Below are 15,966 nucleotides of genomic sequence, written 5' to 3'. Positions count from 1 at the left end.
GACTCCTCTGTCTCATTCCTAACAGTCCATTGAACTCAGTAGTGTTTATTCTGTTTTGCAAGCGGTCCTGTTCAGGATTTTGCAAAGAGGTCTTTCTCAGATCCCTAATGGATTCTTCTAACCAAAGATATGAAGAACTGAATCTAGGACCTCCCACATGCCAAGTATGTTCTCTGCCTCTGATTTTTGGCTCTCTCTGCTCCTACTCACCCTGCTAGCATTTGTTCTGGTAAAACAGGAGTCCAAAATTCAGAACATCCATCCTAGCAGAAGGTAATCTCCTTAAGAATTATGGGGCTTGTTATACAGAATATGCATGGATTTCCCTGCAACTTCCTAAATAGTCCCATCAGCAATTCAGGGTGCAGATGCCCAGTTAGCAACAGGAGAAGGCACAACATGGAGTTGGGGGAGAAAACTGGGGCAAAAAATCCCACGCAAGTGACTCAGTCCAGAGAAACTATTCTGTAGCACTGTACTGAAGTTGCTTCATTTTGAGTTACTAAATGAAAAGCAACCTTGCTATAAATGTGTTTGTTGAAATATACACTTGCACTTTGTTTGTTTGTGAAAAGCAAACCAGTCATGTGATAAAACTGTTCTAGACTATAGCACTTCAGACTGAAGAAAGAAAAGCAGAATTGCATCTTGGAATGCTCCAGGTGGGCAAAAACCCCTTTGCACACAGAAAACTAGCAGGACGTCTTAGCTAGATGGCTGCTCTCCTGATATCTACTTTCCCAGAAGAAAATAAATCTTTTATGGGATACTTCAGTCACACAATCCTTCACCTTAAACAGCGCCTGTACCATTAAATCTTGATCCCACCAACCGATTGACTTTTGTGGTCTATAATAATAAAAGACAATGTCTGTTTCTGTCAGTGATCCAGGACAGATGCCTGAAACTTGGCATAGACCTGAAGGGACCATGGGAGGGAGTACCTTGGAGTCATTTGTTTTTTTTTTTTTTAATTTCATAGATTAAATTAAAATTTAATTGTAATTCAGATCTGCCTGCAACCTGTGGTAGCACCTTCAGCCACTAAGGGGTAGGCTTCTCTAATCACAACATACTTTCTCCTAGGATACAATAAGAAGCCAACTTGTGAAAAAGCGACTACCACAAATTGTCAGAAAAGTAACTGCCTTCTGGATGTGGCTTTATCCAGAGCACCAGCATGGAAGACCAGAAGCAAAGGCTGGCACAATGTGACTTGACTCCATGTGCAAAGTTCAGTATTTTTGCAACTGGCGCAATTAAACCCTTGCCTAGAAGCACCCTTGCTCACATACATACTCTGGAATGGGACAGTATAAAATTGTTGCTGGCTTTCTTCCCGTGTGGCTCTTGCTCAACAGTCCACTGTTGTCCATTAAAACCAGCTGGACTTCTTTAAACCTTGTATGATCTTATTGGAGAAAATTGAATTTGCATCTGTGAAGAAATGTTTGGGCTTTCTAACAGCTGCTTCTGGAAAACAAACCATAACACCAATCCAGGCAGTAAAAATGCAGGGGAGGGTTTTGTTGGTTTTTGTTTGGTTTTTTTGAAGTATCACCACTGCAAATTGCTTCAGATAACACACTGGCTGTGCTACGCCTTTGATTTTAGCTCTGTGCACAAAGCTACTCAGTCCCACATTCTACCCCCCCCCCCCCAAATCTTGTGGAATATGCAACAATTTAGAAAGACTGAATTGGCTGGCTTTTAAGATACACTCAGAGGGACTTCTCAATCTTCACATAATGAATGGAAACGGGCTAGGGGAGTCTTTATGATTACCTTTTGCAAATTCACTCCCCCCCCCCTTCCCATTTCTTTTATTGATTTTGTAGGACATTTTCCAATTTGCTTTGAAGTTCCTGGCTACAGACCACTAGGGGTTAGCAAGGAATGTTTCCCAGCCAAAATACACATAACTGAAAAAGCAGATTCTTTATAGATGACTGCAACAATGATAGGCATACAAATAGGATTTTTCTTTTCTTTTCTACAAATGACATGCTGTAGAAAATTAAGTGCATAATAATACTATGGTCCCAGTGGACTGAAAAGGAAGTACAGTACAAGAGTGCAGATGGAGGTCCACTTGCCCAGGGTCTCCTCCTTGTGTTGGTGGCAATTCTGTCTTCATGTTCTGCTGGTGATCCAATAGCGGCAATGTGAGGGAATGGGCATGCCTAGGAGTAGACTAAGGACAAGTTTTGATTTTTTTAAAATTTATTTATTTATTTATTTATTTATTTATTTATGGCCTGACAATGGAGGTATAAAATGTCTGCTCTGGAACTGGCATACTTATTTTCTTAACAGCTGCCCTCCCACCTTGGAAAAGATGAGTCCAGGACCAACATGGATTCTCCCACTTTTGCCTCTATATTTGCTCTCTTTTGAAAGCTCTAAAATGGGTTGAGGCACCATGATGAGGACTTCTATTTATTGTGGTGGTTGACGCCTTCCATATCATCAATATGGTGAATCTGCTTTGGGTTTTAGTCCAAACCTTGAAGGAACTATCCAGCTGTCCCTATCCACATTGGCTCTCTTATATTATTACCATGTACAGCTAGTTACATTTTTCTCTTTCCATAAGAATAAAATCGGTCCACTGCACTTCCTAAATCCTGTCTTTGCTCTTTATACAAGACTGATGTCAACAGAGCTAAGTATGGCTAATATGCCATTTATAATTGTATTTAATAGTAAGAGGTGTTGTGGTACACATCTTTTGAATATTTTTAAGTTACTTTTGAAACCACAGTAAAATTGCTTAAGATCAGAGAATGGTAAAACACATTCACCTATATTGTGTTAGTGCAATTATTTACATTTTCTGCAAATGTTGCATACACACAGTTAAATTCTAAATTTAACTTAATTAGACCTACTTCCATTTTAAATAAACTTTAAGTAAATGGATGTGCCATTTACATAAATCAGTTGTTTGTTTAAGAGAGTTCCACACATTCTTGTCCTGCTTTCACTATATTGCCAACTTTATTAATCATAAAAAGAAATCCGTTCCACTGCCCGAACAACATTAGGAACTCCTTTTTTCAAAAATTTAAAAAAATATTTTAATTAGTTAACTTTTAATGCCAATACAAAATGCCAGCACAAGATTATAAACGTAAATAACACTAGGAACGTCTCTTGTTGTATAGTCTTGTTATAGCAAGCTAACAAGAGCATATCTATCTGGACAAAGTCGTCTTCCTCAAAGGAAAGTTCTTCGTACCACTTAATTCTTCTGCCCTCTTTTCCATTTTTAAAATGTTTGTTGTTGTTTTATGGAGAAATGTGCAGGACTGTGGCAGTTTAAAGGCAAGATTCCAAAAAATAAGTGTAGCCTGTCTCTAAACCAAGGATGAAAATTGTTCCACTCACTTAATCACACTTATCTTGGGATCACTAGTCAATGGCACCAAAAACAGGAAGTCGTAACATTTTAAATAAATATTAGCACTTTGAGAGCATTGGAGGATCTTGGGAATAAGTCAATGGATTGAATCCAGACTTAGTCACGCTTCAAGTGGATCCACTGAAATTAATGGAACTTATCTTAATCATGATTAAGTCCCACTCATTTCAGTGGAGCTACACTGAATTCTGGACTCAACCCAATAACTTTCGCTTGCCAGAGACATGACATGTTTAAAGTAGGCAATTGGCCAGAAGTTGGCCTGCCAGCAATTCAGCAGATTCTTCCTTTCATTCATATATTGAGAAGGCTACAGTCATTCCACACTGTTGTGCAGTAACAGTCACTTTGGCTCTCTGTGATGGAGGGTCTTTAATCTCCTTTTCCCTACTTCATCTGCAAGACTTTGGTCTGAGCCAAGCAGAAATCCCACCATCCACAAATTGCCCATCATTAAAGATTGATGATTAGTGCTTAACTTCCACTTATGTTCAAACACAGTTCTAAGAGGGAAATGCAAGGTAGGAAGAAGAACAAAGTAGTGTCTGTACCAGTGTATTTAACTCCATTTACTTCTGACATTGAAACAAGAGAGTCCACTCTATGTATTGTATCCAAGGATTTGCTACTAGGAAACATTTTTAAAAAGTTCAAATAAACAAATAATCAGGCACCAGTCCTCTGATGTACTGATTTGTAAGTAATGTGTATCTACCCTTCAGGTATTTACATGGTAAACTGATGCATCAATGGTTTCAGTGGCAGCTGGTGGATTCTATGTCAGTGGGACAGCTATTTGCAAAGTAGCTATTTGCAAGTCTGAGTGACTGTGAATATATTGTTTATACTCTTAATTGCTGTCAAGTTGACTTTGGTCCTATGAATGAAAGACCTGCCGGTCACCTCTTTATCAACAGCCCTGCTCCCTCAGTCTTGCAAACTTAAGTCTGTAGTTACCTTGATTACAGAAGACATGAGATACTGTTGTAGGTTTTGTTTTGTTTTAGATTTGTGAAAATAGATCAAATTTTCACAATGGCTTCCAGGATGACTAGATGATGACAATGATGATGACGACAATGACAATGAAGATTTGTGTGCTTTCATGTTCTTTTATGACATATGCCGACCCTAAATTGTTAGGGTTAAGAAGGGCATTGCCTTCCTTTGAGGCTGAGAGTGTGCAGCTGAGATTTGCCCAAGATCACTCAGTGGAGTCGAGCAGGATTTCAAATGCTGACGTCCCAGAGTCCTAGTCCAACACTCAAACCACTACAGAAAGCTTGTTTATTATTGCCCACATTTTAACACTACTGGCAGCTTACAAAAGTTAAAACAGATACAGCCAAAATATTCAGAGCATACAAAAGGTTAAAATATGTATATTAAATATAAATACAGTTAAGCCATCAATAGAACTAAAAGCATGATCATTAAATAAATAAATAAATAAATAAATAAATAAGCAAGCAAGCAAGCAAGCAAGCAAGCAAGCAATACAGCACATTATGAAAGGCCCTCTCCCTTTCAGCAATTAGCCCTCAAAGACCTGCTGAAACAAAATGGGCTTCACCTGTAGCAATCCATTCTTTGATCTGCCTTTTGACTGACCATGAGCACCTGTGTCTTCTCTGGACTAAGGTTTAATTTGTTCACCTTCATCCAATCCATTACTAATGCTAGATACTGGTTTAGAACCAAGACTGCCTCCTTGGGTTGAGATGGAAATGAGAAATAATGCTGGGGGGCAACTATGTGCTAATGGCACCAGATGCCAATTCTGGACAACTTCTTCTATTGGTTAGAAAGACTGTCCTAAGACTGATAACAATATTTGGACTCAGAAATGCATCATATTATTTGGGACTGGAGGAAATCCATTCCAGTCATTTAGATATTATTAGCCACACAGACATAAAACAAAACTAAGGTGCGTTACAGACCGCCGAAAAGTGGCGGCCTGTACCCACCCCTTTCCCCGGGGTATCAGGGCCTCAGTGGCTAGAACAGCAGCCGCTGAGGCCCCAATCTGCCGCTTTCCAGGCCACGGGGAAGCGGCAAAAGGCCGCTTCCCCGCAGACTGGAAAGGGGTGTCCTTGGAGCTTCAAGCCCCAAGGACACCCCGTGGCGGCGGGGAGGAGGAGAAAGGGGCCGCTTGGCCCCTTTCTCTTTTGCGTTGCTGGGCGCAGCCGTCTGAAGGTTGCGCCCAGCGACGCAAAGCAGCGCACTAAGCGCCCTCGTGCGGAGCAATGACGTCACGTCCGCGCCGCCCCATATAGAGGCAGCGTGGTCGTGACGTCGTCATGGTGGCCCCCATGTAGATGGGGTGCTGCCATTTTGTACGGACTTAGTCCGTACTAGGGTCAGGGGGGTGCGGAAGCACCACACCTTCCTAACCCTAGTACGGACTGACTCCGTACTAAAAGGTCCGTCTGTAACGGGCCTAAGTTGCAGAGAAATGGGTGAAAAATTTAATATATTATAGTATTTAATGCAGGAAAACACTTAATGGACAGTGCCTTTTTTCATTTCTCCTCTAACACTGTCGATTTCCTAGTAAAGAAGAAAATCTCTTTGACAGTTGAGCAGGGCATCGTTCCCTTGTAAATTCTGATACTGATAGCCAGAAGGCAAAATGTTATGTGTGCAAATGTTTTTGCACACGTACCATTTTGTCTTGAGGCTATCAGTTCTGCAAAAAAAGTGAGCATTTTCTCATATCCTAAGATAGTTGCACCTCTGAGTATTGCTTGCCTAAGAAAACCATATGAAAAGCATGGGATCGCTGTAAGTTAACAGACCACTTGAAGGGGCATGCATACACACATGCACACACAAAAGATACTTCTACAGCATTAATATTAGGATATCCAAGTTCTTTAGGAGAAAAGTTGGGGGCTGAATAAGGCCGTAAAACAACAGTGGCAAGAAAGACAACAACCTGGTTTTTGTTAGTCTACTGGGCTGGTAAGGTACATTTTTAATAACATAAAACAACCAGAAGCAAAGTATATGTATATGAACACTCAACCTGTGAGGCTGATGGCCCACACATGCATATTTATCACTTAACAATTTGCATCTGTGAATGAGAGGTCACGGATCAAACACCACACACATAACTCAAAAGCAATGCATGCGCTCAGCTGTCTGCCATCAAGTAATGAGCAATCAAGTGAAATAAAGTGGTGTACACTTCATATACAGGCAAGGCTGAAGTTCACTGGTGGAATACATGCATTGCATGCAAAATATCCCAGGTTCAATCTCTTGCCTCTTCATAGAGTTACATTATTTATGTTATGCCCTAGCCAGCATAGCCATTGTTGAAGGATGATGGGAGCTTGACATCTGGAGGGAAAATACACACAGAAACACATGCCAAATGTCAGATGACAACTTCTGTTATCATTCAGCATTGGCTATTCTAACATCTACGGGTTTTTATCTGTGATGTTATGTTAGAAGTTAAATGTTCTGCGTCTTATAATTTAAATTATAATGATGATTGCACTAATTGAATACTAATCTCAGAATAGTCCATGGCATCTTACAGTATTTCTGATTTCTATGTATGGTTGTGAAAGCTGGACAGTGAAGAAAGATGATAGGAAGAAAATCAACTCATTTGAAATGTGCTGGAAGAGAGATCTATGGATACCACAGACAGCTTTAAAAAAACAAATAAATGGGTTCATGAGCAAATCAACAGTGAACTCACCCTAGAAGCCCAGATGATTGTCATATTTTGTATGTATCATGAGAAGACATGAAGAGGATAGAGGTCAACACGAAAAGAGGAAGACCACCTTACAGGTGGATGGACTCAATCAAAGAGGCTACAGTCTTGAGTTTGCAAGACCTGAGCAGGGGTGTCATTAACTGGGTAATTTGGAGGTAATTTGGAGCTTCCATAAACTGAAGTCAACTTGATGGCAATTAATAATAAATATGATTTTACTGTGATTTGTCTTGGAAGGGCCTTTGTGCAATGTAGCTTTTGACTCTGAAAAGATATAGAATCATCGAATCATATATATATATATATATATATATATATATATCACTCACAGTAGTATCATAACAATAATTTTACACCTAAAATGTAGAACATAAAACATCTAAAAAGAAAACATTACAGATAAAAACCAGTAGTAGTTAAAATTATAGGCATGCAAGCCTTGTTCAGTCAAAAGCAGAGAGCCTTTTTCAGAACAACCAGAGAGGGAACCAAAAGCATGTCCCATCAGAGAGTACCACAGAGATGGGGCTACTACTGATATGGTCCTTTCTCCCCTTTGCCTGGAATACCTTCTGGTGGATCACAATGGCAGGCCCATGAGTAGATCATCATGAAATTGTATGGTTAGAAAATAATCATCATTTGAAACCCTGTAAAGCTGCTGCTGCAAGTCAGTGTGGTCTAATAATAGATAGCTTGTAGCCCTTCTGATGTTGGACTGCATTTACCATCATCCCTACTCAGCACAGCCGATCTTGAAGGATGGTGGAAGTTGCAGTCTGACATCTAGAAGGCCACATGTTCCCCATCTGTGTAGACTAGAGCTTGGAAAAGGTCCCCCCTCCCATAAAATTCCCCAAATGCCATAACCAATATAGCCAGATAGGTAGTACCAATCTAGCAAATAAGGCAGGATAACTTTTTTTATTCCTGTATATGAAGCAACCTTTCATAACTTCAGATGACTCAATTTGCTATTTAGCCTAGTTGGTTTTATTTGTCTGTGGCACAATGTCTATTGCAAAACACTCTCATAATACAGAAGCCAACTGCATGTTCAATGCCAAGCACTGTCTTTGAGCTAACTTAAAGAGATAGGATATGAAAGTATTGTCTGTTACTCATTCACATGTTCACATCTTCTCCCAAGCTTCAGTGACAAACTGTTGAACACTTGCAAATGTGAAGCAACTCCTGGAAACTGAGCTACTGCATTTTTGCACATAGGCCCATGACTGAGGATGACTGAAACAAACCAATGGATTTAATAGTTATCACTCTGCATATCAAAAAGATGCACAGATGTAACTGTCTATTTCACACCTGGAAAAGTCAGGGATAGTTGCAGAAATGCATGCAAATGCACACCCCAAACTACAAGAAAAGCAGAGTCACATTTTAACACACTTTGTTTTGCTGAACATAATGGAGCATTACAAAACTAATTGAAACCACAATGTAAGTCGAACAGGGAGTCAGTGGCAGACACAGGATTACTGAAAATTATTTCCTGGCTATAGCACCCCAGTCAATACACCAGACCACCCTGTTTTCTTCTTTTCTAACTAGGTCTTATTTCATGCATTCATTTCTTTGCACCATGCAAGCTGAAATTGCTTTGGGAGGCTGGATCATTATTATTTAACTGAGACTCAGAAGGGAGGAGAGAGATAACATTGTTTTGGCTAGGGGCCACATGAAGAGCCTTGAGGTGAAGGCGGCTCACCTGGGAGGAAGAGGGTGGAACAGCTCTCCCCAGGCCAGCTGCAGCTCAAGGCAAAACCAGCTGGAAGGCATGACTTCCTGCTAAGCGAAGCAGCAGATCAGACTTTTACATGAGAAGGAGAATGGTTGATGGAGGCAAAAGGCCATAAGGACTGGAGCAGCCTGATCTGGTGCTTTTCAAATGCACTGGACTACAACTTCCAGTATCCCCACCTTAGCATGTTGTGCAATGTTTTGCATGCATCAAGTTGTACCTTTAGTTCCCACTATCTCTGGCAGCAGCGCTCAGAAAGAGCTCTTGCTAGATCATCACAAAAAGCTTTTGCCAGTCAGAACATATTTTTACTGGGCTAGAGGAACCACATACTTGACTACATCAGGCAATTTAATGTACCAATTTAATATTAATTAAAAATAATCCAAACACATACAAACACTTGGAACCGGGGAGTCAAAGATGGCACTGTGCCACATGGAGCAGGGCTATGCATGCCAGTGATAAAGACAAGATAAAAGATTTCAACAGGAGTCTATAACATCACTGAATAGACTGGATACTCTCATTCTTTACATCCTTTTTAAAAGGTAATCCTTATTAATGCATAGTGTGTGGGAGGATACTATAGATTGGTACACAAAAATAATGCTAATTGGTTATCTTGTGATTTATTTATTTACACATTTATTCATAAAAAGTTACCTACAGACTACTGATATGGACAGTGGTCTTTGCCAAGACCATTCCAAAAATAGGCCTCCAAAGTGCAGAAACACATTTGCCAAAAGTTGCTGCCATGAGAAAGATGCTCTTCAACAATCTAATATTTAACAGTCCCAGCTGCTTTCAATTTCTAAGCCATATTTTACTTATTAATTTTATTTAAAGTATTTCAGCCCAGCTCCCACCATTCTACTATGAACCAAGACTCTGACAAAATATAGTGCTAAGCAGATATTATGCATGTGCTTTTGGAAAAGGTTTTTTTTTTAAACCACACCTATTTTCTCCTAGTGTAAGATAATTGTAAAAAGTATAGTTTGTAAAATGTTATGGACAAAAATCCATACAAATCAAGATCTTAGAAAGACCTTGTCGCCAATATCATGATAACCCTAAGTTTTTTCTTCTGGGATAGAAAGATATAGAAAGATATAGACAGACAGACAGACAGACAGACAGACAGATATAGATGAAGATATGGAATAAGGCTTGTGATGTACTTATATTTATTTTAAAATGGCTATGATTCCACACAATTGTGCTGAATTTCAAGAAAGGGAACATCAGTTTCTTCTTTAAACTCTTCCTTCCTTCCCTCTTCCATTTTATTTATTTTTCCCATGAAGAATTACTTTATATTAATAGATGCAATGCCTTTACATTTTGTAAATCTCAACTGTAAAACTGTTTCCTGCCAATGAAATGTTTAGTTATTTTGGACAGAATTCTGTTTGCCTCAGGCCAGAACATAATCTCATGCAAGATCATAAACAATGCTTCGCCCAGAATCTTGGCCAGTTTCGTATTACTGCAAACTCCAAAAAGCAGAAACACAATAGAAAGCAAAGCACTGACAAAGTGATGCTAGGTCTAGCTTAGCGGGGGTTTCCACTGACCCCATTTATTCCCCCCATGATCACAACCCCAATAAATTCTTAAACCAAGGTTGTTCTTTGCAATATTGCACTCTCTCTGCTGACTTTTCACCTTGGCGCTGCCAAGTGTGCCTCTGGAGTTCAAACACACCGCCTGGATTTAAACAAGACAAATTAAACCTGATTGCGAACACCTCTTGCGAAGCCGGGGAGGCAGAAAAATGGCATGTGATAAAACAGCTGCACCGCGTAGACCTGTGGCATGACCCACTAAGCAAAGTTAAGCTGAGCAACACCCTTGAATGCCAAGCTAAAAATAAGAAACCAGAGATGAGAGCTTTCTGGGTTAATCTATACTCCTAGCCCTAAACTACAACATTCTGTATGTTTCAGTGGTGCTTTTCTCTGTCTACCTTACGGAAGAAACCACAGCTGGCATTTCAACTGGCAGGCCAGTTACATAACTTTTTTCACCTCTGGATAGACTCCAGCCAAGACCTTTGGCAGAGTGGACCCCAGGCACATGCATGCACACCTAACGGCAACTCCAACAGTACATTCCTCATACCTCTTTTCCTTCTAAATCCTCTTCATGGCTTTTCCTTCTCTTCTTCCCTGGAATTTCTCTAAGGAGCAGCTGGCGTCTCTGGGTTAATCCGTGAGCCGGTGCTTTAGCAATCCCCTGAATCTGGTAATTAGTTTAATCGTTTGCTGGCACCCAGGATGATGAGGAGGCAACTTGAACACCCAGGGAGCTTGATCCAGCTGCTGGTAGAGCTGTGTCCGCCTCTGACCAAGATTTTAAAAAAGCCCTTTTCCTCTCTCTCTCTTCCCCCCTTTCTCTCTCCAATGGACTTGTTTATTCTTTTTTCTCAAAGCAAAGCAATGCCTTCTGGAGCAAGCTCTCTTGCAGGAGTTTCCAAAAGGCTGGGAGAGAGAAAGTGTGAGCTCTCCTCCTCCTCCTCCTCTCTGCCTCTGGCTAGAGGAGCATGAATAGATTTCAGCACATTCCTGATGCTGCTCTGCTGTCAGTTGCGATGTGCTCAGCTGTCAAAGCTGGCCCCCATCATGGCAAAGAGAGAGAGAAAGCAAAAGAGAGAGAGAGAGGAAGGAAAGGAGGGAGGGAGGAAAAGGAGGCAGCGGTGTCAGTGAGCAAAGAGATGAGAGACTCCAGCTTAGTCAGACAGGTGAATCTAATTTCTGGGTTGCTGGCAAAGGACAACCTTGCAAAGTAAGGAGAACTGAAAAAGCAACATACTACATCTGCTGCACAGCTGAGAAACCCTCTGTCCTATAAACATGGGGACAAAAATAAAGAATGATCTGCCTTGTCCTGCCACTCCCCTACAATTTTGAGACTGGCCCCACTCTCTCCACTTTTTGTTGTTGTGTACCTCCAAGTCATTTTTGACATCTAGTGACCTTAAGGCAACCCTATCCGAGGATTTTCTCGGCACTGTTTGTTCAGATGAGGTTTTCCATCACATTCCCCTGAGGCTGAGAGAGTGACTTTCCCAAGATCACCCCAGGGGTTTTGAGGGGAATCGAACCCTGATCTCCAGAGTCACCGACTGCATCCACACTGCAGAAAAAAATCAGGCTGACACCACTTTTAACTGCCAGACCTTGAAATAAATAAATAAATAAATAAATAAATAAATAAATATGCACATTGCAACTGATGACAGAGCAACATCAGGAATGCACTGAATATATATAAATTGTTGGTTTATTGATTTGGCCAATTAATCTCTCATATTTAGGGAACCTCAGATGCCCTTAAAGCTGCCAAACCTGGATTGTAGCAAAGGTTTTGGTTGCCAGTTAAGCTGATAGAGGTAGTTTAAACTGCTCTTGTAAAACTGGAAAGGGCAAAAACAGTTAAAATGGTGTCAGACTGAATTATTTCTGCAATGTGGCTGCAGCCCTAGTCCAACTCTCAAACCAGGACCCCACACTGGCTCCCCTCTCCACTTTAAATGCTTGAAATGAATCCAGAGATCTAGGCCCTGGTGGAAAGATACCCTGGAGTTCAGTGTTTATCAGGCACCTCCTTCCCTCCACTCCCTGGGCTCCAAGGCTGACCACAGCACTCAAGCATTTCCTTTCCACCTTCCCTGGCCCAGCAGTGGTCCTTCCCCTCTAGGCCTCCTCCTTCTCATCCTCCTTTGGTAGACTTCAATGGTCCGCTTCTTCCCCAGGGAGCAAGGCAGCCTCTTTGCCTGGCCAGCCCCCACCTCCAGCTGCAAAGCGATTAGGAAGCATGACCTAAGAGGCTAAGCTGTTTAGATCTCAGCTCTGGAGGGCTTCCTGTCTTGAATTAATGGAAACCCCAAGTTGACAAGGAAAGGCCAGAGTTTTAAAGAAAGGAATTTACAGACAGAGGGAGGTTCCCTCATTTCTTTTTCCCCCTGTGGATTGTTGTAATCTGATCGGAAGTGGCAAACTGAATCGAAGCAAGTTGCTGCATCTGCACTGCAGAAAGAATCTGGTTTGATGCCACTTTAACTGTCAGGGGTCAGTGCTATGGAATTCCAGGAATTGCAGTTTGTTCTGGCTTGTTGTTGTTGCTGTGTGCCTTGAAGTTGTTTCCGATTTATGGTGAGCCTGAGACAAACCGATCAGAGTTTTCTTGGCCTGTTTCTTCAGAGAGGGTTTGCCATTGCCATCCCCTGAACCTGAGAGACTGTTACTTGCCCAAGGTCACCCCAGGAGTTTTGATGCACCAGAGGGGAATTGAACCCTGATCTCCACAGTCATATCATATGCTGCATCAGTTTGTGTGTTTCATGACCAAACTGGGAATCGAATCCTGGTCTCCAGAGTTGGAGTTCAACACTCAAATCACTACGCCACACTTGCTCTCAGCTAAATCATATACAGTGGTCCCTCGGTATCCGTTGGGGTTTGGTTTCAGGACCTCCAATGGATACCAAAATCCATGGATATTCAAGTCCCATTAAATACAATGGAGAGTAAAATAGTGCCCTTTATATAAATTGGAAAAATCAAAGTTTGCTATTCAGATATATATATATATATATTCCAAACCATGGATGCTTAAATCCGTGAATAAAGAGGGCTGACTGCACTTGGTATTAGTGATAGGTTTTTGTCCTTTTCAGTTTTACAAGAGCAGTTTAAACTACCTCTATCACCTAAATGGCAATCTCTACAACTGAAACATTTGTTACAATACAGATTTGGCAGCTTTAAGTGCTTCCCTTAATATAGGAGACAGTAATTGACCAAGTATCCAAACGAACAATTTATAAATAGATATAGATATAGGTATAGATATATTTCTGTTACAAATACTGTAAATATTACTTGCGAGGTTAACAGCAAGAATGGAATTGAAACCAGAATATCCAATTCTGACTAATCAATGGCCATCAGTTTTAGCATCTAGAACCAGTATGGCTGTAGATCCCTGACTACATTTTATACAGCAAAGCTCTGGTGCCATGACAAACTACAATTACCTGAAATGCATAGCATTGAGCCACAGCAGATAAAGTGGTGTCAAACTGGATTATTTCTGCAGTGCAGATGCAGCCTCCTCAAAGGAGTAACCCTCAGGATTTCTGTGCTTACTGGCACAGGCTGGCAAAGAAACAAGCCTGTAATGCCGCCCCATTTACTCCTGAGGAACCCCACTGATTTTCATGCCATGTCCCCAGAGGAAGTGGTTTGAGGCCTGCTGCCAAAGCTGCTTCATCCAAACCACCAGCCATTCAAGCACCACGACATGAAACCTCTCAGGTTTTTTCTAGGGGAAAATATTTTCCCCAGATTACGTACTGGAGCATGAAATCATCTTTTTGACCTGTCATTCACGGTCTTTCTCTGACATTTAAACTCTTTTCCCTTGACTTACTTGTTTTTAAGTGTTTTTCACCTGTTCTGACATGCTATTTTGTTAGTTATATTGCCTGGATATATGACACTTAAACCGGAGCAGGAATAAACTCTTGTTGGACTAGATGGTGGGTTGGGTTACAAACACTCAATCCCAACCCTCAAGGCCAAATTTAGGGCCTATAAAAATGTCATAGAGCAAAAAGGCGCCAGAAGTCGGTTCCTCTGTCATTTCCATATGAGTCTTCCCTGGGAGGATAAAATAGGGGGAAATGGCTCCAAGAGAAGATGTGGGTTTATTTAGCTAATTCAAAGACCAACCTATAGCCAGGAAATTTCCTACAGGGAAGGTCAGGGGTTATTTTTTATGTGTGTGATAGTTTCTGCATGAGAGAGAGAAAAACACAGAGAGAGGGGGAAAGGAGTATAGCTACAAACGTAATACAGATTGCTACATGTATTGATTTATTGCTACTTTTATTGATGTTATAAATTCTGTATGCTGAATTTATCAAAGTTACATACTGTGTCCAGTCCTGGATTTAGGACAGGGGTGGGAATCAGGTGGCCTTCCAAGTATTATTGAACTGCCTCAATAGGAGATGCAGTCAGAGACCACTGAGAGACCATGGTTCAAATCCCTATTTGACCATGGAAACCCATTGGATGACAATAGACAAGTCACACTCTCTCAGCCTCAGAGGAAGATAATGGCAGACCCTCTCTGACCAAATCTTCCAGGAAAACCATAAGTTGAAAATTACCCAAAGGAACACAACAACAACAACAACAACAACAACAACAACAACTGGATCCTTCCAAAATTTCAACAATTGACAAATACTAATACAGTATTATAGCATGACAGGTACATACGGTCTCTTTCACACTGCACACTTATGGTACTTTAACAGCCATAATCTAGCCTATGCAATCCTGGAGTCTGTAGTTTCATTGGTTATTTAAAAGTCTCTGGCAGAGATTTGTAGTGTTTCACCAAACTACAAATCCCAGGATTTCATAGGATGCAGTCATGGCAGTTAAGTGGCAGCAGTGTACTATGACTGTGAAAGAGACCAAAGACCAGATACTCTTGCATTAGCTATCCAATACTGCCAAATATCAACAACTAATGTCTATCAAATACCAAACAGTCAAGTATCTTAGGATTTTAAATACTGCCATTTTCAAATGTTTGTATACCTGTCATCCAAATTCGCACAGGAAAATTTGCAGGGGAACTGAGATGGAGGGATGTCTCCACTCGAGAGCTGCTCATGCAAACTCTCTTGACACGTGGAGATATGTTATGCTCTTAGCCCATCATTACTTAAACATGGAAATGGAGTGCAAGAAACCTTCTCACTTGCATCAGTCCTGACAGAGCACTACATTTCATTTCCCATTTACAACAGTCCCTTGGTAGCCTTATGGAACAGAGAAATATAATTCTCGAAAAATTGAAAACCAGCTTCAGAACCAGCATGTGCCATGGGAGCAAAAGAGGAAGGGAAATGTACAAAACATTCCCACGGTGCAACATAAATAATGCATTATTGTGTGTGCATTCTTTGAAAGATCTGGTGCCAATGAAGGCTGAAAGGAAACAGACACACAG

General features: G+C 41.0%; 1 protein-coding gene across 2 annotated transcripts in view; it reads right to left on the bottom strand.

Moving 5' to 3' along the window:
• LOC149324138 (PDZ domain-containing protein 2-like) overlaps positions 1–15,966 on the bottom strand; it is a 294,838-nt gene that overhangs the window by 248,044 nt on the left and 30,828 nt on the right. The window contains exon 1 of one of the 2 annotated variants that reach the window (XM_089496943.1): positions 11,056–11,435. The exons of the other annotated variant lie outside the window; for it this stretch is intronic. The gene's annotated coding sequence lies outside the window, so the exon portion shown is untranslated. Of the gene's footprint in view, positions 1–11,055; positions 11,436–15,966 lie in introns of those variants that run through there. 2 annotated transcript variants of the gene reach the window in all.

The sequence above is a fragment of the Sceloporus occidentalis genome, unplaced genomic scaffold (genome assembly GCF_023333645.1).
Source record: "Sceloporus occidentalis isolate IW3139 unplaced genomic scaffold, rSceOcc1.0.p SCAF_1, whole genome shotgun sequence".
Taxonomy (NCBI): domain Eukaryota; kingdom Metazoa; phylum Chordata; class Lepidosauria; order Squamata; family Phrynosomatidae; genus Sceloporus; species Sceloporus occidentalis.
This window is presented reverse-complemented; position numbering and strand designations above follow the sequence as displayed.